Source organism: Pongo pygmaeus, chromosome Y (assembly GCF_028885625.2).
Source record: "Pongo pygmaeus isolate AG05252 chromosome Y, NHGRI_mPonPyg2-v2.0_pri, whole genome shotgun sequence".
NCBI classification, from domain to species: domain Eukaryota; kingdom Metazoa; phylum Chordata; class Mammalia; order Primates; family Hominidae; genus Pongo; species Pongo pygmaeus.
The window spans coordinates 3,587,673-3,615,263 of NC_072397.2; the positions used below are offsets into that span (position 1 = coordinate 3,587,673).

Consider the following 27,591-nt stretch of genomic DNA (forward strand, 5'->3'; position numbering starts at 1 on the left):
AGGTGAATTCCTGGGAGCTGTGGATATAGCTTGCCACTGTACCTTATCAGTTAATTGCACTCTTTGATGTGCTGAGGGTCAGCTTGCACAAGTTAAGTCGTTAAAGAAGGGGGTGGTAGGGATCCCTTAATGTCTTGCAAATGAAGGAGCCAAATGGAATCTGTCCGACTTTCTCAGCTAAAAGAGTCAATCAAGTTAATACAAGTTAGGGTATCACATTCTAAAAATACAAAATTAGCTGGGCATGGTGGAGCCTGCCTGTAATCCCAGCTACTCAGGAGGCTGAGGCAGGAGAATCGCTTAAACCCGGGAGGTGGAGGTTGTGGTGAGCCAAGATTATGCCATTGCACTCCAGCCTGGGCAACAAGAGTGAAAGTCTGTCTCAAAAATAAATAAACAAACAAATAAATAAATAAATAAGATTAGGTTTCAATTAGAAAAAAGAAGCAGTAAAAACACCCAAAAAGAAAGAAATTGTAGTTTACTTGCAAGTATTTTCTCTTTTCAAAATAGTAACTCCTAGCTCACCAACCTCTTTCCTAGAAAAAGTAAGGTAAACACTAAACACTACTCAATAGTAGGTGGATGCTTCTTTACGTAATTTTTTAAAAAAACTTCTACTACAGGCTGGGAATGATGGCTCATGCCTGTAATCCCAGCACTTTGGGAGGCTGAGGCCAGAGGATTGCTTGAGGCCAGGAGTTTGAGACCAGCCTGCATAACATAGTGAGACCTTATCTCTACAAAAAATATAAATAAAGAAACAATAACTGGGTATGATGATGCATGCTTATCATCCAAGCTACTTGAGAGGCTGAGGTGAGAGGATCACTTGAGTCAAGGAGTTTGAGGCTTCAGTGAATCACGATCACTGCACTCCAGGCTGGGCAACAGAGCAAGACCCCATCTCTAAAAGAAAAAAAAGCTTTATTACACAAGTGTGTATGTGTGTGTGTGCGTGCACGTGCATGTGCATGTTCATAATCAAGCTATAGTTTTGTTTGGTGCATGTTAAGATGGACATCAGTGTTGTTGTCTTCCTTTGGTTACCTTTCTTCTTCTTGTCTTTTTAAACTGCTTGTGATATTTTTGAGAGGTATTCCTACTGGTGCTATGGAACCACTGCATTCATATCAGCATCACCATCGCCCAAGTGTCCCACGATGATGTCACTGGTGAGAATTTCATGTTCTTTCTTTTTCTTATGAACAATGGTGCCACCAGCTTTCCCAGCTTTCCCCCGTGCCCAGGTGGTTGCGCTGTGGCTGTTTGTGCACCACAAGCAGAATCAGAAGGGAGATGTACTCATATTCGAATGTCCCTGAAGGTCTCTGAAGGACTTTGACGATCTTGGGCTGTCTCAGATCTCCATTGCCACACCTTTAATTGACCTTTTTTAAAAAATAAATAAATAAATAAATAAAGCCCAATTGTTTAATTGGTTTAAATTTAAACAGTGGCTGAAATTGGTTTTCAATGAATATGTGTGACCCTGAGGATTTCATACACATGTCAGTTGGGCAACACTGTGATTCCCTCTTCTTTGAATTTTTCTTTTCAGTGAATGGAATGATCATATGCCTCTTCTTTTAGTTGCCGCATAGTCTCTCTCCTCCATTTTCTTTCTTTCTTTCTTTTTTTTTTTTTTTTTTGCCATCCATCTGTTTTGATAGGAGCTATCTATACATAGTTTGCGCTCTATAACCAGAATTTCTGCATCTATAGATCCAACCAATCTTGTATTGAAAATATTTCAAAAATAAAATATAGCAATCCAATAAAAAGTAATACAAATAAAAAATAATAATAGTATAACAACTATTTGCATAGCATTTACACTGTATCAAGAATTATGAGTAACATAGAGATAATTTAAAGTATAGAAAGGGCTGGGCACCATGGCTCATGCCTGTAATCCCAGCACTTTGGGAGGCTAAGGGGGGTGGATCACTTGAAGTCGAGAGTTTGAAACTAGCCTGGCCAACATCATTAAAACCCATCTCTATTAAAAATAGAAAAATTAGCTGGGAGTGGTGGTGCATACCTGTAATCCCAGCTACTTGGGAGTCTGAGTCAGGAGAATCTCTTGAACCGGGGAGCGGGAGGTTACAGTGAGCCAAGATCAGGTCACTACATTCCACCCTAGTAACAGAGTGAGATTTTGTCTCAAAAATAAATTAATTAAATAAATAAATAAACATATACTTGCATTATATGCAAATACTACACAGTTTTATGTCAGGGACTTCAGCAGCTGTGGATTTTGGTGTCTACAGGGAAGCAGCGGTCTTAAAACTAACCCCCATGGATACTGAAGGGTGCCTGTATTTTGCATATTAAACTTCGCCTGATGATAGGAGCAGCAAAGAGCCTCTTCCAGTTGACAGCTCATCTTTTAACTTTTTTAGAGCCTGAAGTTGGAACATTATTATTATTATTATTTTAAAAATGTAGATATAATCTAATTTACCCATTTTTAAGGGTTATGTTGTTGTTTTTTTCTTTTCTTATGATGGAGTCTCACTCTGTAGCCTCAGCTGGAGTGCAAAGACGCGATCTCGGCTCACTGCAACCTCAAGTGATTCTCTTGCCTCAGCTTCCTGAGTAGCTGGGATTACAGGCATGTGCCATCATGCCCAGCTAATTTTTGGTATATTTAATAGAGACAGGGTTTCACCGTGTTGGCCAGGTTGATCTCAAACTCCTGACCTCACATGATCTGCCTACCTTGGCCTCTCAAATTGCTGGGACTACAGGCATGAGCCACTGTCCTCAGCCAAAGGTTACCTTTTGAATTGAAAAAAAAATAAATTGAGGTGACATTTGCATATAAATAACCATTTAAAAGTGAACAATTTGGGAGCATTTAGAACATTCACAATGTTATGCAACCCTCACTTCTGTGTGCTTCCAGAACACTTTCATTCCCCCAAAACGAGACCTAGAATTAATTAAGCAGTCACTCTCCTTTTCCCCTCCAGCCCCTGGAAGTCATGACACTACTGGTCCTATGGATTCACCTATTCTTGAAATTTAATATTCATAAAAATATTCAGTATGTGATCTTTTGTGTCTAGCTTCTTTCTCTTTCCAAACGTTTTTGAGGTTCAACCACTTTGTAGCAATTTTCAGTGCTTCATTCCTCTTCAAGGCTAAATAATATTCTGTTGTGTGGATGGACCATATTTTGTTGATCCATTCCTTCCACTGTTGAACATGTGAGTTATTTCTACCCTTTAGCTATAATGAATAGGGCTGCTCTGAACATTTGCATATATGTTTTTCTTGGAACACCTGTTTTCGATTATCTTGAGTGTATACCTAGGAGAGGAACTGCTGGTTCATAGAGTAATTCTATATTTAACTTTTTTAGGATCCACCAAAACATTTATTCACAGTGACTGTACCATTTTAGACTCCCGCCAGCAATGTACAAACATTCCAGTTTTGTCACATCCTTGCTAACACTTGTTATTTTCCATTTTAGATTTTAGCCATCTTAGTGGGTACAAAGTGGTGCTTCACTGTGGTTGTGATTTGCATTTCCCTAATCACCACATTTTGCCTTCAATATCTGCTATCTGGTACAGTTGTTGCATCTCCTTCATACACCCCACAGTTCTGTAAAACCATCCTTCCATAAGCATCAGTTCAAGGACATTGCCTCAGTTTTTCCCAGCCAAAGAACCACTCACCTGAGTTTGGCTTCTTGGTGGGTTCTGTGAAAAAAGAGAGAAAATAAATGCAATATGCACTGAAGAGTCACTGGAAGCACAAACAAAGGCCATGAATGCCCTGATGAAAGATGAAAAGGGAGTGAGAAAGCAATACAAAGTAAATGATACAGACACAAATTCCATGTTGTATTCAGAAGAAAAGCAAGAAAACACCCTTAAAATTCATTAAAAAACCATCAATCCACCCTTGAGGCTATGAGGATGCCCACAGGATGGCCAAAGTAGCTGAGAACATCCAATACAGGTAAGTGAGCCACCTGCCCACAGAGCCGCCATAGAGCTGGACAGTGGAGGGTGGGGCAGGGGGAAGGCAAAAGAAAAGATGAAGAAAGACTTGCAGCTTCCAGAATGATGGCTTTCCTCACTTTCTTTCATTCATTCATTTATTCATTCAGCAAACATGTATTGCATGGATGTGGATATCAGGTCAGGAGTGCTCAGGGTGCAGCCTGTGACTGCCCTGCTCAGTGAACCTCGGTTTGCAGTGTGGATGGGCAGACGAGGGCAGGAGGAGGTTTGAGGAAGATGGCTCACAGGAGGCAGAGTCGGCCATGGCTGGGAAAATTGGAGCTTCAGGGCTGTGCAGGCCAGACTTCTTCCAAACAGAGAAAACAGCATATTTGAAATCATGGTTTACATAACAGCCTAGCATTGACTTGACAGGAGGTAGCTAGAACATAGGAGGCACTAGAACATACAGCTGTGTGTGGTGGGGAAATTCACTGGGAGTGCAGAGACTGCAAAAAGGAGAGCTTGAAGCTCCAAATGCAGCATATGGTTTCACATGTCCTGTATTTTAATTGAAGGTTTCCCATATCCTTTTCTCCCTGTTGCCACCTCCCTTTCCCTTCCTGCCCTCCCTACTTACTTCCTCCTCTCCTTCCTTCCTTCTCTCCTTTCTTCCTTCTTCCCCTCTTTCCTTTTGCTCTTTCTTCTTGCCTTCTTCCTCACCTTCCTTTCTTCCTTCCTCCCTCTTCTCAATCCTTTCTCCTCTTCCTCTCTCCTTTCTTCCCTCCTTCCTCACTTTATTCTTTCCTTCGTTTCTTTCTTCCTCCTTTCTTCCCTATCTTTCTGTCTTTCCTTCCTCTCCTCCTTTCCTTCCTCTCCTCCTTTCCTTCCTCCTTGCTTCCTCCCCTTCTTCCTTCCTTCCCTTCATCAGTCTTTCCTTATCTCCTCTCCTTTCTTCTTCCTTCCATCCATCCTTCCCTGTCTCTTTCCTTTTCTTCTCTCCTTCCTTCTCTCCTATTTTCCTCCCTTCCTTCCTCTTTTCTCCCTCCTTTCTTTGTTTTCTTTTTTTCTTCTCTTCCTTTTCCCTTCCTCCCTTCTTCCACCCTCCCTCCCTCTCTCCCATCCTTCCTTTCTCTGTCTTCTTTTTAAAATGTAAAATTATAACGATTTTTTAAAATAGTGATACACTCACAGAGTTTCTTAAAGCCCAGGCAGTATAGACAGTGAAAAGTGAGTTCCCCACAGTCACCATACAGGTGACTGGGGTTCCTGTGCACTGGGGCTTCCTTCCCATAAGGCAGGGCTGTGTATGAACAGGCACATGACTGCCCATTCAGGGGGGGCTCTTATTAGCAAAATGATGCATTCAAAGATGTGTTTGCAGGCACTGGCAGTCTTCTAGATGAGCAATGAAAAGGTAGTAGCAGGTGAGTGGAAAAGAGGTTTATTTCTGTGATTTTTTAAAAATCAATGTGAAACTCACATATCATAAAATTTGACATTTTAAAGTGTGAGATTCAATGGTGTTTCATATATTCCCAATATTGTACAATCACCACCTGTATCTAGTTCCAGAACAGTTTCATCCCCCCAACAGGAGACCCATAACCACGAGCAGTCCCTCCCTTTTTTCCCCTCTTCCAGCCCAACAAATTCTAATCCACTTTCTGTCTCTCTGAATTTGCCTGTTCTGGACATTTCATATTAATGGGATCCTACACCCTGTGGCCTTTTGTGCCTGGCTTCTTTCAATGAGCACGTTGTCAAGGCTCATGTAGCATGCATTAGAACCCCCTTCCTTTTTACAGCCAAATAATATTCTGTTGCATGGAGGGACCACATTCTGTTCATTCATTCATCCCCTGATGGACAGTTGGGTTGTTTCCACCTTTGGCTTATTGTGAATATTGCTGCTGCAAACATGGGTACACAAATAACTGTTTGAGTCCCTGCTCCCAATTCTCTTGGGTATCTGTCTAGAAGTGGAACTCCTGGGTCACATGTCAGTGATCTTTCAAATCAATAACATGTCTTGTTCTGTATCTGAGCCTACCAGCCAGCGCCTCCTTCACTATTGCACAGGGTCCTCTTGCAGATATGCCTCATTCTTTATCCAGACCAAACGCTGGTGCTACACACTCAGTCTGAATTTTGGAGAAAATCCCCTAATGCTTCCAAAGTGGTTCCAAACCACACACCTGCCTCCAACCCCCACCCCTTAGTCTGACTTGAAGGGGTAGGATTCAACTTTTACATTTTCTAACTTCATGGGAGAAATGGCATCTCCATCTTGGCGTGGGTCATTACATTTTCCTATTGCAGTGACAACAATTTTGTATCTGCTTTGTAGCATAATTATTAGCAAAAACATCACAGTGTGCAGAAAACTGGGAGAGAGATGAGTTCCTATCATCTTGTTGTTGGTTTTTTAGGGCCAGATCTGGTTATCATTCTCTCTTCCTCCAACAAACACCATTATATAACTGCACTGGTCAACTAGTTGTTCCCAATGCTAAAGCCCAATGGATTCTTCCTCTGTGTACACAAAAGTTTATTTTTCTTTCAAAATAAATCTTTGCATTGGAAACCAAATCTTTCCCTTTCTCCCAACCACCACTATCAGAATATACCTGCATCTCAATTAGACTGTCTGCCTCAAGCAGGACATTCTTCTGGGTCCGGGAGGCATATTTTCAGCTTTCTGGTCAGCCACTAAGGTTCCAGCTGAACTTGGACTGACAAAAACACAGAATGAGAAGATTAAAGGTCCTAAGTGCCCTGGAATAGAAAAACTCACAGCCTCATGAGTGAAGGTGACCAGAGAAGCCAATGGGAGAATGGAATGAAGTGTGCTCTGGGAGGGGAGATCAGATGCCACAGATTGGGATCAGGGTGTGGGAAAATGAACTGAACAGTAAGAAAAGCAGGTACTGGTCCAGGCATGTTGGTGCACCTCTGTAATCCCAGGATTTTGAGAGACCAAGGTAGAAGGATTGCTTGAGCCCAGGAGTTTGAGGCCAGCCTAGGCAACATAATTGCCTACAAAAAATAAAAAAATTAGCTGGCATGGGGGCACACACCTGTAGTTTCAGCTACTTGTGAGGCTGAGGTGGGAAGATTGCTTGAGCCAGAAAGTCGAGACTGTGTGGTAAGTTATGATTGCACCACAGCACTCCAGCTTGGGCAACAGAACAAGACTCCCATCTCAATAAAGTAATATAAAATAAAATAATAAGATACTAGCATATTCCTAAACCACAGGCTTCAGAAGCACAGACCTACCAAGAAATGAGTCTGAGACTTTCAGAGAGTGTGTAAAGGTTTGTCTCAAGGTGTCTGCAATCTCTTGTGAAGAACAGAGATCTCAAAACCAAGAAATTCCCAACACTGGCCCAACCCAACCCCAAAGTAACTATACAGCTGATGCTGTTAGACTTGAGCTGAAACAAGAAGGCTCTCCTTGAAATATCAGCACTTACCAGGGTCAACAAGGGCATCTGCTAAGTCAGTCTCTTTGACCTATTGGGAGCAAACAGGGCATAAGTCACCCCATGATGGAAACGCCAGAATCACCTTTGTTCCTCACCTCATGCTGCTCCCCTCCTCCTGCAAGCCTAGGGTCACACAGAGCACTGAAACTAACCTGACCATGAGCTATGTGGGAGATGCAACCACCACCTCCACCTAGTCCCAGAGCATACTCATCACCCAGAACAAGACCAGTGTCCCCATTCAGCAGTCACTTCCCCTTCCACCTCCCCAACCCCTCACAACCACTAATCCAGTTTCTGTCCCCATGAATTGTCTGTTCTGCAAATTTCATGTAAATAGAATCCTACAATATGTGGTATTTTGTGCCTAGCTTCTTTCACTGAGCATGATGTTTTTGAGTTGCATTGACATTGCAGCCTGTGTCAGAGCTTCATTCCTACTCATTGCCAGGGAACTTTGAGGGAAGCTTCTCTCCAAGCACATAGACTTCTCTCCTGGACTGTCCCACTGACAGCTTAAGATTGGGATTTCCCTCATACAGAAACAAACACATACACACACACACACACAGAGTATAGGTTGAGAGGGGCTGCCTTAGAAGAAGGTGAAGCAGAACCATATGAGGGTCCTGGATCCCTGAGAGACTATATGGAGGAGAGGACTCCTTTGCCACCTCCCCTGGTGCAACACAAGAGAAACACTTTTAATTCTTTGGGGGCTGTTTGTTACAGCATCTGGCCTACACTGGCAAATACAGATCAGGAAGCAACCTGTGTGGACAAGCTGAGGTTCCTACCTGATCCAAAAGCAGTTAACCTAGTGAATGTGTCTGCAGCAGAGAGATGAGAACATTCATATCTTTGTGACTCATCGTTAAAAATATACCGCAGAATTTGTGAGGGTGATGGGTCCCAATTGCTGACATATATGAACAACTTGCCCTCGTTTCTCCCTTAATCCCTGCAAATACCAACCCTGCAGAGAAAATACCACTGGAGAACTTATCAGGAAGTAGAGGATGTAGCTGGGAGGGCACTGAATCAGCATTCGTATGCATTGAGTTCTACTGCAGTAATGCCAGGCACCAAAGCATCTCATCTGCCAACCTGAGGATGCTGGTATGACCAGCATGCATATTTCCCAAAGGAAGAAACTAGGTTCTAGGAGGTTTCGGGCAAGACAGGAGCAGTCAGAATTTTCAGAATTGTCCAGGGGTGACAATGTCTTGCCCAAACACTAAGCCCTGGAGGAGGCTAAGCCTGGAGAACCAGGTGAGCTGTTTTTTGCTGGGTCTCCCCCACCTCTGATATCTGTCTCCCTCCCAGAAATCCATCTGCCTGGATGATGCTTACTCTGGGGGAAGGTTCAAGCATTTCCATATAGATTCATACAGCCTGTGGCATGACTGCAACCAGATGCCATCCAGGCAGGATTTATAGCTCCTTGTGGAGGCAATTAGAGCCTCTCCAGAGCAGAACATGCATCCCCAAGCAGGAGTCCCTAAGTGAGGACAAAATCACAAACCTTGGAGGGAAGGGGGACTCTAAGCCCAGGGTGCACACAGCAGCTGCCCCTGGGCCCAGACTGGAGGCTGGGAGCTGATGGTGCCATTGCAGGTCAAATCCCACACAGCCATTTCTCTCAAACTCTGGGAGTCCCCACATCCCTCTTGGATGACATTCTCTGTTGCCAATGATCACTACAGGTTCCCCTTTAAGAACAACCTAGCCTGTCTTTGCTCTCCCTAGTAATCTCCCTTTTTTTTTTTTTTTTTTTTGGTATATGTGGTTTTTTAGATGGAGTCTCACTCTGTCACCCAGGCTAGAGTGCAATGGAATAATCTCAGCCTACTCCAACCTCCACCTCCTGGGTTCAATAATTCTTGTGCCTCACCTCAAGTGATCCACCTGCCTCGGCCTTCCAAAATGCTGGGATTACAGGAGTGAGCCTCCACATCTGGCCTCCTCCAACTCTCTTGGTCATCACTGTCCAAGCTGCTCAGACTGGGCTGAGGGATGGCAGCCACATCAGTCTCTTGGATCCATGAGACATCTGCCCTCTGAGGCTCTCAGCAGTTCCAGTTGAGACACGTGTCCAGGCAGGAAATCTATCTCCCAGGCAGGGCCCCCGTCCTCTCTCCTCTCCAGGGAAGTTGCAGCAAAGCCACAGCTGGGGTCCTCATGGCCCTGGAGTAAGACCCCCGGACTGGGAGATGTCCCAGGTAGACAACGCTAACTCTGGGGTATCTGTCTGCAAGGTCAGGGTTGCACGTGACGCTATTGCTTTTGCAGGGTTTATTTTCCATTGGGAACATAAGACGGGGCAGGACAGGAGATCTGTTTCTGATTTGTTTTGCTTCTACTTAGTGAACTTAGCAGTTTTGAATCAAACCCTTGTGTTCTGGGATCCCTAAACTCCCAAGAAGAAAGCAATCTCATTCTGTGCTGGGACTATGGCATCCTGGAGATGTAGATTAAGTGGCTCACCTCGGGACCCTTTGGAGCAAAGCCACGTGATGTAGTGCTCGGAGGCATTCTTCTGTAGCCTGGAGTCACCAAACCTGTCGAGTTCAAATTCCGTCCCTGCCAGATTCAAAGATGCTTCTTATTAGAGTTCTGCCACCCTCTGAATTCTTTACGTTGATTCAGACATACAAGTTGTTCAGGTTCAGAAAATGTTACCCCCAAATGCAGGCCTCAGTAGCAGCCTCAGAAGCAGAAGTTTGTCTCAACTTCTCCAGCCCTCCTGTCTCTGAGTCCCATTCTCCCCTGAGGCACTGTAGGGACTAGAATCCATCTTCCCCAAGGCAGGTCCCAGAAACAAGAACGACTTTTTCCCAAAACCAGCTATAAAACCTAAAAACAGGACTCTAACTTTCCCTCTATTCTATCTGTATAAAGACTGGCCATGAGGAAATTACCTGACCTGCCTTGTTTGGGCATCCTAAGAACCCCATTCCAGAGAGGGTCCCACCTCACACCCAGAAGGAAGGAGTGCTGCTCAGAGAGACCAAGAAGAATCTAGACAGACAGGTCTGGCTGGGTTTTCCCACTCAGACCATTAGCATTGGATCAGGCCCTTTTTGTCCAACCCTATTTCTACACAGCTGTCCACTAAAGCATAAAAATGGACAATCTACCCTTGTGTCTTGGGGTCTTCATTCTGAATGCTCCTGTGTATACACATTAAGTACATTTGTATGTCTTTTCTCCAATTAATCAATCTGCTTCATGTCCATGATTTTTAGCAAATCTTCAGGGGCCACAACCCCACAAAGTCAATATAACAAACAACAATTTTGCAAAGCAAAGAAGAGTGCTGTTGTTTGAATAATAATTACACAATGTCAAGGTCAATGCCCACTGAACATTACCTGCCTCCAGGCAATGGTTGCCACATAGCACAGAAGAGCAATTGGCCCACACCCAAACCTTCACTTCCCATTGAATTATTTACCTCAATCTAAAGAAGAAAATCAGCTCCCAGCAGGCTCTGATCAGAAAATAAAAAGGAACACACAGAGACTGTCTAAATCCCTGACACCAATTATCAGCAGAATTTATACACTGCAGAATTTAATGAGAACCATTAAATTCTTTGATTTGTCCTTTGATCTGTGTGTCCAGGAGAAACATCTGCCATTTAAAGTAATTGTTTTCTTTTCTTTTCTTTTCTTTTTTTTTTTTTTTTTGATACAGAATCTCACTATGTTGCCCAAGCTGGAGTGGAATGGCACAATCTCAGCTCTCTGCAACCTCTGCCTCCATGGCTCAGGCGATTCATGTGCATCATCCTCCCAAGTAGCTGGGATTATAGGTACGCACCACCATGTCCAGCTAATTTTTGAGGTTCCACCATGTTGGCCAGGCTGGTCTTGAATTTCTGGCCTAAAGTGATCCACCCACCTTGGCCTCCCAACATGCTGCAATTACAGGTGTGAGCCACCACCTCTGGCTTGTTTTTTATTTCTTTACATAGGATTGTACTGGTTTCCTCTGAAGTGTTCATTTAAACCAACCTTTCTGGGGTCAGCTGCTGCAGTTGAAGACAGTGGGTCTTAAACCTATAGAACCCTTCTAACCTTGAGGAATCTCACAGAGGGGAAAGTTCTGAGGTTTTACAAAGCTGGCACAGAGACCCCAAGAAGAACAAATCTTGACTTCCTTTAGGCAAATTCTAAGGCTTCTCTTTGACTCCTGTTCAGCAATTAAAAAATATATATGTGTATATATACAAAGCATATGATAATGGTTGTTGTGACTGAACTTGTTGCTGGAAAGAGGTCTGGAAGCAGACCCCAGGAGAGGGTTCTTGGATCTTGCAGAAGAAAGAATTTGCGGTGAGTCCACAGAGTAAAGTGGAAGCAAGTTTATTAGAAAAGTAAAGGAATAAAGAATGGCTACTCCATAGAATACGGCCACTGGTTGCCCATTTGTATGGTGACTTCTTGATGATATGCTAAACAAGGAGTGGACTATTCATGCCTCCTCTTTTTAGACCATATAGGGTAACTTCCTGACATTGTCATGGCATTTGTAAACTATCATGGTGCTGGTGGGAAGGTAGAAGCGAGGACCACCCGAGGTCACTCTCATTGCCATCTTAGATTTGGTAAAATTTGGCCAACTTCTTTATGGCAAGCTGTTTCATCAGCAAGGTCTTTATGACCTGTATCTTGTGCCAACCTCCTATCTCATCTTGTGACTTAGAATGCCTTGGCCAACAGGGAATGCAGCCCAGCAGCTCTCAGCCTCATTTTACCCAGCCCTACTCAAGCTGGAGTTGCCTTGGTTCGAACACCTCCAACAAACTCAACTTAGGTCCACCGGCCCTGTGCAGTAAAGCCGAACACTACCATCGGGATTGTAGTGTAAGGAAGTGAGGCATTTATTCCTAGCTATTTAGAGGGCATCAAGCAACCTCCTTAATGCCTTAAGACCCAACCTCCTCGGTGGCCAGTAGGTGAGGGTTTTCAATGGCAAGGAGGCAGAGGTTACAGGCAAAGCCATAATACATGCAGGCTATACATTGCTTTGACCTAAAAAGGTGGGATACCTGGAAGCAGGGGCTTAATGTAGATTCAAAGATTCTCTGATTTGTCATCAGTTAAGGAGGCAAAGCTTTGTCTGAACATTTGGGGTCAGCAGAAATGAATGTTAGTTCTGGCCTATGGGCATGACGTCCTTCAGCTCCCCACCCTCCACACCTCTAGGAAGGAATTTAGAGCAAATATTGGTAATGAGAATTCGGTTTCTCTTACCCGAGGTCTATGAGCCAGCAGATGGCATTTGTCATTTGGTGGGGGTCTGGGTTCCTGCAAATCAACTCAGGACCATATATTAAGATGTTATTTTGGCTGGTATGGTGGCTCACACTGGTAATCCTAGCACTTTGGGAGGCCGAAGGGGGTGGATCATCTGAGGTCAGGAGTTTGACACAAGACTGGCCAACATGGTGTAACCCCATCTCTACTAAAAATAAAAAAATTAGGGAGTGGTGGTGCACACCTGTAGTCCCAGCTACTGGGGAGCCTGAAGCATGAGAATCACTTGAACCAGGCAGGCAGAGGTTGCAGTGAGCTGAGATTGCGCCACTGCATGGCAACCTGAGTGATAGAGCAAGACTCCATCTCAAAAAAAGATGTTATCTTTAGTCTTTACAGGCAACTAAACATCTTGAGGCTCTAACTTCCTTGGCTATTGTTCTACACTACAATAACCTTGTTTATCAAGCCACTCCATGTATTTCTCAAGGCCAGCCAGGTGCCTGGAATTTCCCTTGAAGGAACTCAAGGTTTTCCTTTATTTCCATGCTAGGGAGAGTGCCTGGCAGGCCCCTAAGAGGGGTGTCCTTGCTCCATCTCATTCTCACCCAGAATGGCATGATTCATCGTGTAGAAAAAATTAAATAATATGTCTAGGTTAGGACAGTAGGTTACAACAGAAAGTGACAAGGAAGGCTCCTGCCCCAATGTGGAATCTTATTCCCAGTGGGGCTTGTTTGCCAAGGGCTGAATTCTACTTTAGACCCATGGATAAGATGAAATCCATTCTGTTTTCTACTTGGTTATGAAGTTTATGTTACCAGCAGGACAAGAAATCAAACATAGCTGGAGTTTCCTCCACAGCTCAGCATGATTATCCAGGGACTCCCTAATTCTCAAGCTCACTGGGGCTGCAGATGCCACAACTAAGCAGGCTGCCCTGGTGCATGATCTGCTCCTCAGAACCCATGAACCCTCCATGGTCTCAGCATCCGAGCAGCCCAGCCTTTCCCCAGAAGGTCAACCAATTGGCCCCATTCTTGACTTCCCAGTGACCTTGTCATGCAGTTGCAGATTGAAGCTCTATTAGAGCAAACATTGGTAATGAGAATTCAGGCGTCAGTGTATGTCTATAACACAACAGACAGTGTCTGCAGAGGTCGAAGTATTTTGTTGTCAAAGAGGAAGGAATGATCATTCATCACAAAACGCAAGACATCTTTGGTGTAAGGAAAACTTGAGGAAAATACCACAGACCATGCAATGGGGCACTGGTGGATGGTGTGTGGTAAACCAGTCTTCCCAGAGTGGCTTGCACATGGATCCCTCAGGACATGGGTGACACAGAGACTATGCTTCAGCAGGTCTGGCTGGGCCCAAGACACAGTGTTTCTCATCATCTCCCAGGAGATGTCAAGGCTGCAGATCCATGGATCTCACTCCTCAGGACAGAGACTTGGTAATGGCTTCCCAGAGTTGTTACAATGAAATCCAAAAGACTGGGCACCTTAAACAACAACCTTGATTCTCCCACAGTCCTTGAGGCTAGAAGTCTGAGATCCAGGTATGGCCAGGGCTGGTTCCTCCTGAGGCCTCTCGCCTTGGGTTGTAGATGCTGTCTTCTCCCTGTGTCCTCACAGGGTTGTCCCTCTGTGTGTGTCTGTGTCCTCATCTCCTCTTCTTATGAGGTGTCTTAGTCCATTTCAGGATGCTGTCACAGCATGCCATAGACTAGGTGGCTTATAAGCAACAGACATTGATTCTCCCACAGTCTTGAAGGCTGGATGTCTGAGATTAGGGTATGGGCAGGGCTGTTTCCTCCTGAGGCCTGTGTCCTGGGCTTGTAGATGCCGTCTTCTCCCTGTGTCCCCATGTGGTCATCCCTCTGTGTGTGTGTCTGTGTCCTCATCTGCTCTTCTTATGGGATGTCTTAGTCCATTGCAGGCTGCTATCACAGAATACCATAGGCTGGGTGGCTTATAAACAACAGACTTTTATTCTCCCACAGTCCTGGAGGCTGGAATTCTGAGATCAAGGCATGGGCAGAGCTGGTTCCTCCTGAGGCCTCTCTTCTTGACTTGTAGATGCCATCTTCTCCCTGTGTCTTTACAGGGTCGTCCGTCTGTGCGTGTCTGTGTCCTCATATCCTCTTTTTATAAGGACCCCAGTCCTATTGGATTAGGGCACAACCTTCTGAGCTCATTGTATCCTTCTTACCTCTTTAAAGACCCCACCTCCAAATACAGCCAGGTCCTGAGGTCCTGGGGATTAGGCCTTTAATACATAAATTTTGGAGGCACAGAATTAAGCCCTTACAGAGATAACTCACTTATTGGAATACAAATGTGTTTGTCTGCTGGTGCTGCTGTCATAGCAAAGTCCCACAGACCAGGCCGCTTAAACAGCGGACATTGATTCTCCCACAGGTCTGGAGGCTGGAAGTCTGATATCAAGGTGTGGGCAGGGCTGGTTCCTCCTGAGACCTCTCTCCTTGACTTGTGGATGCCATCTTCTCCCTGAGTCCTCACATGGTCATCCCTCTGTGCATGTCTGTGTCCTTATCTCTTTATAAGGTCCACAGTCCTGTTGGATCAGGGCCCAACCTAGTGACCTTGTTTTACCTGAATCACCTCTTCAAAGATCCCATCTCCAAACCCAGTCAAAATTGGAACGTCCATTTATAAAATTGAGGAGGGTACAATTCGGCTCACAGCAGATTTAAACCATGGGTCATGGTCAACTACTACCACTGGACAGCCTGGTTCAGTGGAGACAGCCAGGGTTTGGGAATCTGGAGAGAGAGTTTCATCTCAGCTACATCACATGCCTGGCCCATGCCCTCAACAATACTCTTCCTTAATGATTTTTTTTTTTTTTCTGAGATAGAGTCTTGCTCTGTCACCCAGGCTGGAGTGCAGTGGCACAGTCTCAGCTCACTGCAGTACAATGGTGCAATCTCAGCTCACTGCAATCTCCACCTGCCAGGTTCAAGCAATTCTCTCACCTCAGCCTCCTGAGTAGCTGGGATTACAGGCACATGCCACCAGGCCCAGCTAATATTTTGCATTCTTAGTAGAGATAGGGTTTTGCCGTGTTGGCCAGGCTGGTCTTGAATTCCTGACTTCAGGTGCTTTGCCTGCCTCAGCCTCCCAAAGTGCTGGGAGCCACTGTGCCTGGCCTCTTACTTAAAGTTAACATCAGTATCTTTTTCTCCATTGGCAAACTCAGGAGAACCATGATTCTGCTGAACACCCACGGCTGCAGGGAGAGGTGAGTGAGATAGCTTAAGGAAAGAGATTTACAAACCTAGATGTTTTTCAGCATGGAGGAACTGTCATTAATATATAGAAACCCACCCAGCTGTTAAGTGATGATTCTGGAAGTCATGCCATTCCTGGGCCCTGAATGAAAAAGAAAAGCTTCTTGGGAAGATCTGTGGAGCGCCAGGTTTACACAAGAATTTTTGTATCAGCCTTGTGACATCTGCCTCAATGTCTCTCAGACCCTAAAGGGTGTGAGACTCAGACCAGAATCCAGCCACATGCAGATTCTAGATCCGCAGGTCTGTGTGGGGCTATAATTACGTTTTACTGTAATCATAAAAAAATAGGAAAATATTTTTTAGGAAAACATCAGGAGGCATTCATTTGGGTTTAAGAAAACTTTCTTAGGTTGAAATGTACTTTCTTCCTTCCTTTCCTCCTTCCTTCCTCCCTCTCTCCTCTTCTCTCTTGCCTTCCTTCCCTCCATCTTTCTTTCTTCTGCTTCTGCTTATTCCTCTTTCTCTTCCTCTTCTTCCTCCTCCCATTCCCCTTCCCCTTCCTCCTTCGTCCTCCCTCTCTTCCCTCTTCCTCCTCTTCCTCCCTGCCCCTCCTGCTGCTGCTGCTTCTTCTTCCTCTCCTCCTCTTCCTCCCCCTCCTCCTTCTTCTTATTCTTCCTCTTGTTCTTCTTCCTCCTCCTCTTCCTCCTCCCCTCCTCCTCCTGCTGCTGCTGCTGCTGCTTCTTTCTCTCCCCCTCCCCCTCCTTCTGCTCTTTCCTCCTCTTCCCCTCCTCCTCCCCTCCTCCTTCTCCCTCTTCCCCCTTTTCCCCCTCCTCCTCCTCTTTCCTTCTCCTTCTTTTTCTTCTTATTCCTCCTCCTCCCCCTCCCCCTTCTCCTCCTCCTCTTGTCCCTCTTCCTCCTCCCCTACCTCCTCCTCCTCCTCCTCCTTTTCCTTCTCCTTCTGACAAGGCCCAGCTCTGTTGTCCTGGCTGCAGTGCAGTGGTGCAATCGTAGCTCAATGTAGCCTTAACTCCTGGGCCTCCCAAGTAAGGAAAACAAATATGTTTTAGATAAATAGGTCAATAGATAGGTAGATGGGATAGATGATAGATGCCTAGACAGATAGATAGATAGATAGATAGATAGATAGATATTGAAGACAGATATAGGAGATAGATAAAGATAGATGAACAGATAGATAATAGAGAGATAGATAAAGAAATAGATGGATAGATGATAAATAAATAGATAGGTAGACTTTTGAGATAGTTGAAAGACAGACAGAGATATAGGTATATATAGAGTTAGATATAAATGTATCTTATTGGTTCTATTTCTTTGGAGAACCTTGACTCATATACATATTAACAAACATCAAGAAGAAGGAAATTCTAAAAATCACCCCAGTCCCCTATTGTGCAGAAAGCAGCATGTGCTGTTTTTTGGGAGATAGATTTGCAAACTTTTTTTTAGCTTTTTCTACCTAATTTTGCCACATAAAAATATGAACATTTTTGTGAATGAGATGACTCCTCTTGGGTTTTTAAACATCAGAACCACTCACAGAGGTTGGGATTCACAGACTACAGCAGAGTTTCCCAGCCTCAGCACTGTGGCTGGACACATCGCTGACAAGTGTAAGTGCCTCTGGCGCCTGATTCATCTGGGGAATCCCCAGGAGCTTAGCAGTGTCTGGCAGAGCCCCACCTACAGGCAGAATCCCACTTTTCTACCCACTGTGTGCCAATGAGAAAGAGGAAAAAGGCTGGAATGAGAGGAGGCCCTCAAAGGAAGGGTCAGTTGTTATCCAAGGAAGGGGAGATATTTCTTGGACTCTATGCTTGTCTGGTTATTGGCTCCAATATTTGCCAGATGTCTTCACACTTAGGGGCCAAACAGCCACAGATTTTCCAGCATGGCCTCTTCCTGCTCCAACAAGGAAACAATGGAATGCTGAGCTTCTGGGTTATATGTGCAACGGCCCTATGGAGAAAAGATCCTACAAGTGTATTCTGACAGTAAGATCCATTTAGAAATGCCCTGGACAATTATACCATACCTCCTATACCATACAGGACAACTATACCTCCAGACAACTATACCTCCTATAGTGTACAGAACAACTATACCTCCAGACAACTATACCTCCTATAGCGTACAGGACAACTATAGCTCCAGACAACTATACCTCCTATACCGTACAGGACAACTATACCTCCAGACAACTATACATCTTATAGCGTACAGGAGCATGACATTTCCAACCTGTCCGCTTTCCCAGGGTTAGAAGTTACGACTAACAGCAGGTTCTCCACTATAGCACTAATGACACTTGGGGCTGCATAACTCTCTGTCATGGGTGTTCTCCTGTGCACTCTAAGGTGTTGAACAACATGCCTTGTCTCCACCCACCGGATGCCAGAACATCCATCCCGGTGCAACTACCAAAATTGTTTCCAGGCATTGCCAAGTGTTACTTGAGGAACACAATTATCCCTGGGTAGCAGAAGAATGTCATAGATAGATGATGGACAGCTAGACAAATAGATAGATTGATAGAGGGATGTATAGATAGATAGATAGATAGATAGATATGAGAGTTGGATAGAGAAGTAGGTAGAAAGATTAGATAGATAGATAGATAGATAGATAGATAGATAGATAGATAGATAGATAGATAGATAGGTGACAGAAAATCATTGACAGATAGATTAGGTAGATGATAGGTGTATATAACAGAGACAGATAGGTCAATGGAAAATGGTAGAAGATAGATAGATCTATAGATAGGCAGACAGACAGACAGGATCTGTCATGCTAAGGCAAGATTCCTCTGCCTCAGTCCTACTGACATATGAGGTTGGATCATTCTTTTCTGTGGGGCATCCTGTGCATTGCAGGGTGTTGAGCAGCATTGCTGGGCTCCACCCACTAGATGCCAGGAGCATCCCTGCTATCAGTGTGGCAACTCAAAGCCTGAAGATATCGATAAGTGTCCCTGTGGATAAACATGATCCCTGGTTGAGAATGGCTGGATGGCAGCATCTGTATCTGGGGGTGTCACCTTGGGCCTGCATAGATTGAATGGCACATCACCGAATTGGAGACCACAAAGCTGCCTCCCCACTGTGGCAGTGATCCATGAGACTCCACACAAAGGTAACCACATGGTTGCACACAGAGTCATCATCTCTTAAAAGAAGCACATAGCTCCACCTGGGCATCACCTGGGGTGCTTCTTAAAATGCAGGTCTCCCAGCTCCCAAATGCCTGACCCACATCTACTGAATAAAGATCTCAGTGGGTGGGGACGGGGTGGTGCTTTTAATACCTCCTCCCTTCAAGGTGATGACCTGCACATCAAAGACAGAGAATCACTGCACTAAATGGCTGCATGCTCAAGGTGACAATGGCAGGGAAATGACCCATTTGTGGTTCCCTTTCCACACCTACAAATTTGCTAGATCAAAGGATAGTTGCAGGGAAGGAGGGGGCAGGGAGAGAGGGGGGACCAGAATGGAAACAAGTCAAGAAAAATATAACCGAGACATAGGATGAGGCTGGCGTGGTTTGGGGTTCTGTACGCTGGCATGGTATGGCTTCTCACCTTAGGCAATCATCATAACTGTTTTCTTTTTTTCTTTTTTTTTTTTTTTTTTGAGTTAGAATCTTACTCTGTCATCCAGGCTGGAGTGCAGTGGTATGATCTCAGCTGATTGCAACCTCTGCCTCCCAGGTTCAAGCGATTCTTCTGCCTCAGCCTCCTGAAGAGCTGGAATTACAGACAGCCCCCACCATGCCTGGCTAATTTTTGTATTTTTAGTAGAAACAGCATTCTGCCATGTTGGCCAGGCTGGTCTCAAACTCCTGACCTCAAGTGATTCTCCCAACTCGGCCTCCCAAACTGCTGGGATTGCAAACATGCGCCACTGTGCCCGGTCCACAACTTCCCCATATCCCAATTTTTAGAAGTAAACTAAACAGCCTGTAACAACCTAATGCAGCAAGTAATGAAAAATAGTTGGCACAATCCTCACTTACCTTTACTCAACAGGAAGTACTCAAAATATGATGTGCTACTGTTCAGAGCTCTGAGTGGTCTTTTTCATAAGTCTTTTTTAGTCTTTACGTAGAAACACAGCTCTACACAAATGCACACACATTTTAAGTCATATTGATATGGGCAGGAGGCAGGAAGATACTAGACAGAAGAGGGCGGTTCTCCAGCAAAGGCCCCGCCCTCAAGCCTGGAAATCTGTAGTCCTAAATGGAAACAGGTGTTCCTATTTTTGTGCCCAAATGTCACCTTTTGACCCACCATGCCTCCCTGTCCTGTACCCATATAAACCCCAAATCCCAGATCCATGTGCCAACAGACAGAAGAGCAGAAAAGCAGAGGAGCTGAAGAGCAGCACAGCAGAGAAGGAGAGAAGAGAAGGAACACCTGAACACTGAGAGGTGTTCAGCTGGGGATGGTTGGTGAAGAGATTAGCCACAGGACAACTAGACTCCAGGGGAAGATCATCTTCCCACTCCATCGCCTTTCCAGCTCTCCAACCATCCCACTGAGAGTCGCCTCCATCTGGCAACAAACCCTTCTGCATTTACCATCCTTCAGCTTTTTCGTGTGACCTGATTCTTCCTGGACGCTGGACAAGAACCCTGGTACCAAGACAGCACTTAGCTGGCTAACACTTAAGACACGTGCGGATGGCAGAGCTAAAAGAGCACTGTAACACACCCACTGGGGCTTCAGGGGTCACAGGCACCCACCCCTAGATGGTACCATGGGGCCCAGAGATCAAAAACACTCACGCTAGCTGCTGTGCCTGCCTATCTGCAAGTTCTACATCCCCTAAAAGGTTTCAGTGTGTGGCGGTCAAACAGATGAAGCACACCCCTGTCTCATGTCCTGTGAGGGGGGTCAGGGAACTCTTAGGTTTCAAATCTGATAAGGGAATAATGTACAATAGACTTGGAAGAGACTGTATTAGCTGGTGTATATCCTGGACATTATCTTTTTCTTTTAATTTATTTTTAATTGATACATAACAGATGTACATAGCTTCAGGATATATGTAAAAATTTAATACATTTATATAATTTATAAAGATCAAATCAGCATACTTGGGGTATCCATCCACCTTAAATATTTGTCTTTCCTTCATATTAGAACCATTCCAACTCTTCTATTTTGAAATCTACAATAGATTATTGTAAACTAAAGTCACCCTACTGATTATCTAAACACTACTGCTTATTTCTTTTATCAAACGCTATAATTTTCTTTTTTTCCCTCAGTAAATAACATTTCATACACTGCCCTTTGGGGTTTCCACTTCTGGTTCTCAGCTTCTTCTCAGCTGTTAGAAGACCTGATTTTGTTTCATGTTCCTTCATGCCTCTCTGGATTGGATGGCAAATACTAATTAAATACAGTGGAAACGTGGGGCTGCTAAAATGTCAACCTCTATTAGGAATATGGCCATATTGTTATTATCTTGTTTTGTATTGATAATTTAGTAATCATAATAATGATTTACAGTATATTAACAATATTCTGTCTTCTTTATTTTATTTTAAGCTCCGGGATACATGTGCAGGATGTGCAGGTTTGTTACATAGGTAAACATGTGCCTTGGTGGTTTGCTGCACCCATCAACCCATCACAGAGGCATTAAGCCCCACATGCATTAGCTATTGATCCTGAACAATAATCTGTTTTCTTAAGTACTTAGTAGCAATCATCCCACCAGCCTTGCAGAATGTTTTTGGGATCTTGGGAATGGGCTCCATTTCCAGCTGGTGATGGCTGGGGATGTAACACGGTCGTCTGTGCATTTAACTAATTTTTACCCAGGACATACCCAGCTGCTGCATGCACATCATCTTATTTACACAGAAGGGCCCTGATCCAGACCTCACTTTCTTTCCCAGTCCCTCCTGTAACCTCCCTAAGGGGCGCTATTTGTGTCAGAGGCACTGGAACCAGAGCAACTCCATCTTGAATAAGGGCTGGGCAATAGAAGGCTAAAACCTACTGGGCTGCATTCCCAGATGATTAAGGCATTCTGAGTCATAGGATGAGATTGAAGATCTGCACAAGATACAGGTCATAAAGACCTAGCTGATAAAACAGGTTGTAGTAAAGAAGCCAGCCAGAACCCAGATGGTAATGAGAGTGACCTCTGGTTTTCCTCAGTGTTACACTCCCACCAGCACCATGACAATTACAAATGCCATGGCAATGTCAGGAACTCTGCATGGTCTAAAAAGGGGAGGCATGAGTAATCCAAGCCTTGCTTAGCATATCATTAAGAAATAACCATAAAAATGGGCAACCAGTAGCTCTAAGAGCTGCTCTGTGGAGTAGCCATTCTTTTATTCCTTTACTTTCCTAATAAACTTGTTTTCACTTTACAGATTTGCCCTGAATTCTTTATTGAGCAAGATCCAAGCCCTGTCTCAGGGTCTGGATCCGGACTCCTTTCCTGTAACACTTGGAAAAGAGATGATTCTGATTTTCAGAAGAGAAGGCTTGGGATAGAGCAGGATGCTCACTGGAGTCTTCCCAGAGACAGCTACAAGACAGCTCAGATTCTGCTGCCAGCTGCCCCCGTCCAAATCCTCAGTGCCTCAGTTTACCCATATCTGTGATGGTTAATACCGAATGTCAACTTGATTAGATTGAAGGATACAAAGTATTGATCCTCGGTGTGTCTGTGAGGGCATTGCCAAAGGAGATTAACATTTGAGTCAGTGGACTGGAAGGGGCGGACCCACCCTCAATCTGGATGGGCACCATCTAATCAGCTGCCACTGCGGCTACAACATAAGCAGGCAGAAAAATGTGAAAAGAGACACTGGCCTAGTCTTCCGGCCTACATCTTTCTCCCATGCTGGATGCTGGAACATCAGACTCTAAGTTCTTCAGTTTTGGGACCTGGACTGGCTCTCCTTGCTCCTCAGCCTGAAGACGGCCTATTATGGGACCTTGTGATCATGTGAGTTAATACTTAATAAACTCCTCGCTCTATATATATTTCTATTGCATTAGTTCTGTCCCTCCAGAGAACCCTGACTAATACACCATCTGTAAAATGACATCAGGCACGACACTCCCGTCATAGGGCTGAGGGACAATCAACTAAGTTAATCCATGCCTAGCACATAGGAAGTGCTGCTGTCATTCAAAGAATTTAGCACAGGACAGGGGGTGGTGGCTGATGCCTATAATCTCAAGATTTGGGAGGGCCAAGGCAGGAGGATCGTTTGAGCTGAGATGTTCAAGTTCAATCTGGACCACATAGTGAGATCCCGTCTCTACAAAAGGTTTTAAAAACTAGTCAGGTACGGTGGCAAATGCCTGTAGTCCCATCTACTCTGGGGGCTGAGGTGGGAGGTTTGTTCAAATCCCTGGGGTGAAGGCTGCAGTGAGCTATGATGGAACCACTGCACTCCAGTCTAGGTGACACAGTGGGTCCCTCCCTCAAAAAAATTAGAACACATTAAAAAAAGAAAATATTTTATGTCATAAGTGCATTTAATACAACTACCCTACCAAATGCCATAGCTTAGCCTTACCTGCCTTCAAAGTGCTCAGAACACTTTCACCAGCCAACGAGTGGACAAATCATCTAGCACACAGTCCACTTTATAATGAGGTGTTGCATACCTCACATAATTTATTGAATATTGTACTGAAAGTGAAAAACAGAATGGCTGTATGGGGCCGGGCATAGTGGCTCACACCTATAATCCCAGCACTTTGGGAGGCCGAGGCAGGTGGATCACCAGAGGTCAGGAGTTCGAGACCAGCCTGGCCAACATGGTGAAACCCAGTCTCTACTAAAAATACAAAAATTAGCTGGGTGTAGTGGTGGGAGCATATAATCCCAGCTACTTGAGATGCTGAGGCAGGAGAATTGCTTGAACATAGGAGGTGGAGGTTGCAGTGAGCTGAGATTGTGCCACTGCACTCCAGCCTGGTCAACAGAACGAAAAGACATGACATCTCAAAAAAAAAGAAAAGTTGTATGGGTACTCAAAGTAGTTTTAGTTTGTACTGAATGCATACCAATTTTGCACCACTGTAAAGCTGAAAAATCTTAAATTGAACCATCATGTCAAACCATGGTAAGTTGGGAACTGTCTGTATCTGCACTTTGTAGAAGTTGATTTGCCCAAGGGGATATGGTTAACCTTTGGCTCTTACTGTGAATGATACAAACTCCTGGAAGGACTTTTCTGGGGAGTTGGGTTTACTGTTGAACATCTCCCTGTAAACAGAAACTAATGAACGCATGGCCACATTGTCCACTTACTAGGAGTTGGGTTTACTGTTGAACATCTCCCTGTAAACAGAAACTAATGAACGCATGGCCACATTGTCCACTTACTAGGTGAGATCTAAAGACAGCACAGAATAATAAAAAATTCTCACTGCAGATCCTAGACTATGTCCACCAGGATCTATCCATCCCAACACTGCCTCCGCCCATAAACAACCAACTCCAATCTTAATGACATCCATGTCTTTAAACAGGATAAACAGGAAGTGCTGCCACAGGAACATCTGAATGATGTGTTTTAACTCCTAACAGAAATCCTTCTCTCTTAAGATTCACCCTATTCTCTTCTCTGGAATCGCCAAATTAAAAGAAAGAAAGAAACTTACCCAACTGTTGTTCAAATCCTATACTTTATGAGTTCATTGGAGTTTCTTAAAGAGGTCCTCACACGGAACTAAAAAATCTAATCTTTGAGTCTGGGACAGCCAGCCTGCAAGCTTATATTGAAGTGTTTGATGTGAACAATTCAGGTGGTTTTACTTTGCAAGATTGAATGACAGTGTTTAGGAAAAGGTTTAAAAATCTGAACAAATGCAACCCTTCCGGCAAACAAATCTCTAGTAATCCGCCCCACAGGATGAAGTAGTTTCAACTCTATTTTTACCATATGGAAATGGTCAGAACTAATTTTTAAAATCAGAAACAGATGATTGACATCCCCCACATGCCGAGTAATGCTTGAATCATGGAGTTAAATAAGTTATCTTATTAAATGCTTGGGACACATGGATCAAAACAGGAAAATATGGTGAATATCTAGATGGTATCAGCTAACATCCTGCCCTTCTGGATCTAATTCCCAGATTCCAAATGGGAGCAACCCGTCTTCTCCCTCCCCCTCACCCACCCATCACTCTCAGCCCCCTTTCTAATCGTATTTGGCAAATTATCACCATTTACTTCATATCAACTTTGGAAGGAGATTCTTAAAGCACGAAGAGAAAAATCCATGCCCAGGCAGATCTCCCTCAAAGCAAAACACCTCTTACCTGGGTGTGCATTACAAAACACAGGAACGCAAGATAGAGAAGACCCACCAGCTCTCCATGGCTTGCTTCAGGATGCAAGACCCTCAGCAGACTCCCCAGCAAAGCAGATTGTGAGATCCGGGCTCTCCACCCTCCTGTTGTTGACTTCTGGTCTCCCAGCTTGGAAGGAAGGGAGGCAGTGTCTTCAAGGGGAAAATATGAACCGAACTGCCAGAAACAAATGGGCTCCAAGCTCAGATCCCAAACTCCACAGCTGAAAACCCGTGGGACCAGTATAGGCACACTCAGTCATGTCTCGGAGCCAGCCTCCCTGGGCTGCCCCAACCAATCTGCAGCAGCACAGAGGATGGGGAAACTGGGGTGGTTCCCAAGCACCAACGGGCATCTCAGGCTTCTGGAAGCTGGCACACTTGCTTGGCAACTCTGCTTGCTGCGGGTGTGGGAGCTGTAGCAAGTTCAAAGTCACCAACCCAGAAACCAGAGAAGACACTGGCCACCTGTAATCTTCTTCCTGCAGGATGTGATAGTACAGTGATACCCAGTGTGGGGTTAATATACACATCAGTGCAAAGACCTCAGTTGAAGTCATGGCTTTTAAACCTAACAAACTCAGTGACTTCCAAGAGGCATTTTTCATCCTCAGACCTCAGTTATCTTTGTAGGTGGCAGAACTAATATTTCAGCAGAGACAGTTGTTCAGGAAAAGCAGATGACACGTGGCTTTTTGTGTCTTTCACTTACACCGCATTGGAGATGATTGAAAGTCCCTGTTTTGTAAAATTCCAGGCTTTTGCTTTCTGAGTGTGCAGTATCAAATTAGTTCATGCATTCATTCTACAAACATCCAATGCACACCACTCTTTTTGGGTAATTTTCTTTTTTATTGTTATTATACTTTAAGTTCTGGGGCACATGTGCAGAACGTGCAGGTTTGTTACATAGGTATGCACATGCCATGGTGATTTGCTGCACCCATCAACCCATCACCTACATTAGGTATTTCTCCTAATGCTATCCCACCCCCAGCTCCCCACCCCTCTACAGGCCCCGGTGTGTGATGTTCCCCTCCCTGTGTCCATGTGTTCTCATTGTTCAACTCCCACTTAGGCGTGAGAACATGAAGCGTTTGGTTTTCTGTTCTTGTGATAGTTTGCTGAGAATGATGGTTTCCAGCCTCATCCATGTCCTTGCAAAGGACATGAACTCATCCTTTTTTTATGGCTGCACAGTATTCCATGGTGTATATGTGCCACATTTTCTTTATGCAGTCTATCATTGATGGATACTTGGATTAGTCCCAAGTCTTTGCTATATACCCAGTAATGGGATTGCTGGGTCAACTGGTATTTCTAGTTCTAGGTCCTTAAGGAATCACCACACTGTCTTCCACAATGGTTGAACTAATTTAAATTCCCACCAACAGTGTAGAAGTGTTCCTATTTCTCCACATCCTCTCCAGCATGGGTTGTTTCCTGACCTTTTAATGATCACCATTCTAACTGGCATGAGATGGCATCTCATTGTGGTTTTGATTTACATTTCTCTAATGACCAGTGATCATGAGCATTTTTTCATATGTTTGTGGCTGCATAAATGTCTTCTTTTGAGAAGTGTCTGTTCATATCCTTTGCCCATTTTTTGGTGGAGTTGTTTCTTTCTTGTAAATTTGTTTGAGTTCTTTATAGATTCTAGATATTAGCCCTTTGTCAGATGGATAGATAGCAAAAATTTTCTCCCATTCAGTAGGTTGCCTGTTCACTCTGATGACAGTTTCTTTTGCTGTGCAGAAGCTCTTTAGTTTAAATAGATCCCATTTGTCAATTTTGGCTTTTGTTATCATTGCTTTTGGTGTTTTAGACATGATGTCTTTGCCCATGCCTATGTCCTGAATGATATTGCCTAGATTTTTTTCTAGGATTGTTATCGTTTTAGGTCTTATGTTTAAGTCTTTAATCCATCTTCAGTTGATTTTTGTATAAGGTGCAAGGAAGGGGTTCAGTTTCAGTTTTCTGCATATGGCTAGCCAGTTTTCCCAACACTGTTTATTAAATTGGGAATCTTTTCCCCATTGCTTGTTTGTGTCAGGTTTGTCAAAGATCACATGGTTGTACATTTTGTCCCCCCAGACTTTGTATATTGAAGCCCTACCCTTCAGTACTTTAGAATGTGACTTTCTTTGGAAATAAGATCATTTGCATATGGATGCAAAAGGAAAGGCATGAAATCAATTCTACCTCACAGCCTTAGAAGAAATCAGCCCTGCTGGCTGGGT

The 27,591-nt window shown here is 44.3% G+C and overlaps 1 long non-coding RNA gene across 1 annotated transcript; it reads right to left on the minus strand.

Annotated features, from left to right (window-relative positions):
• Window positions 1–908: 908 nt before the first annotated feature.
• LOC134739087 (uncharacterized) lies at window positions 909–6,655 on the minus strand. The gene is made up of 3 exons (XR_010125582.1): window positions 6,596–6,655; window positions 3,696–3,719; window positions 909–1,391 (listed from the first exon to the last, which is right to left on the minus strand). It is a non-coding gene; the product is annotated as an uncharacterized LOC134739087 (long non-coding RNA).
• Between the last annotated feature and the right edge of the window lie 20,936 nt (window positions 6,656–27,591).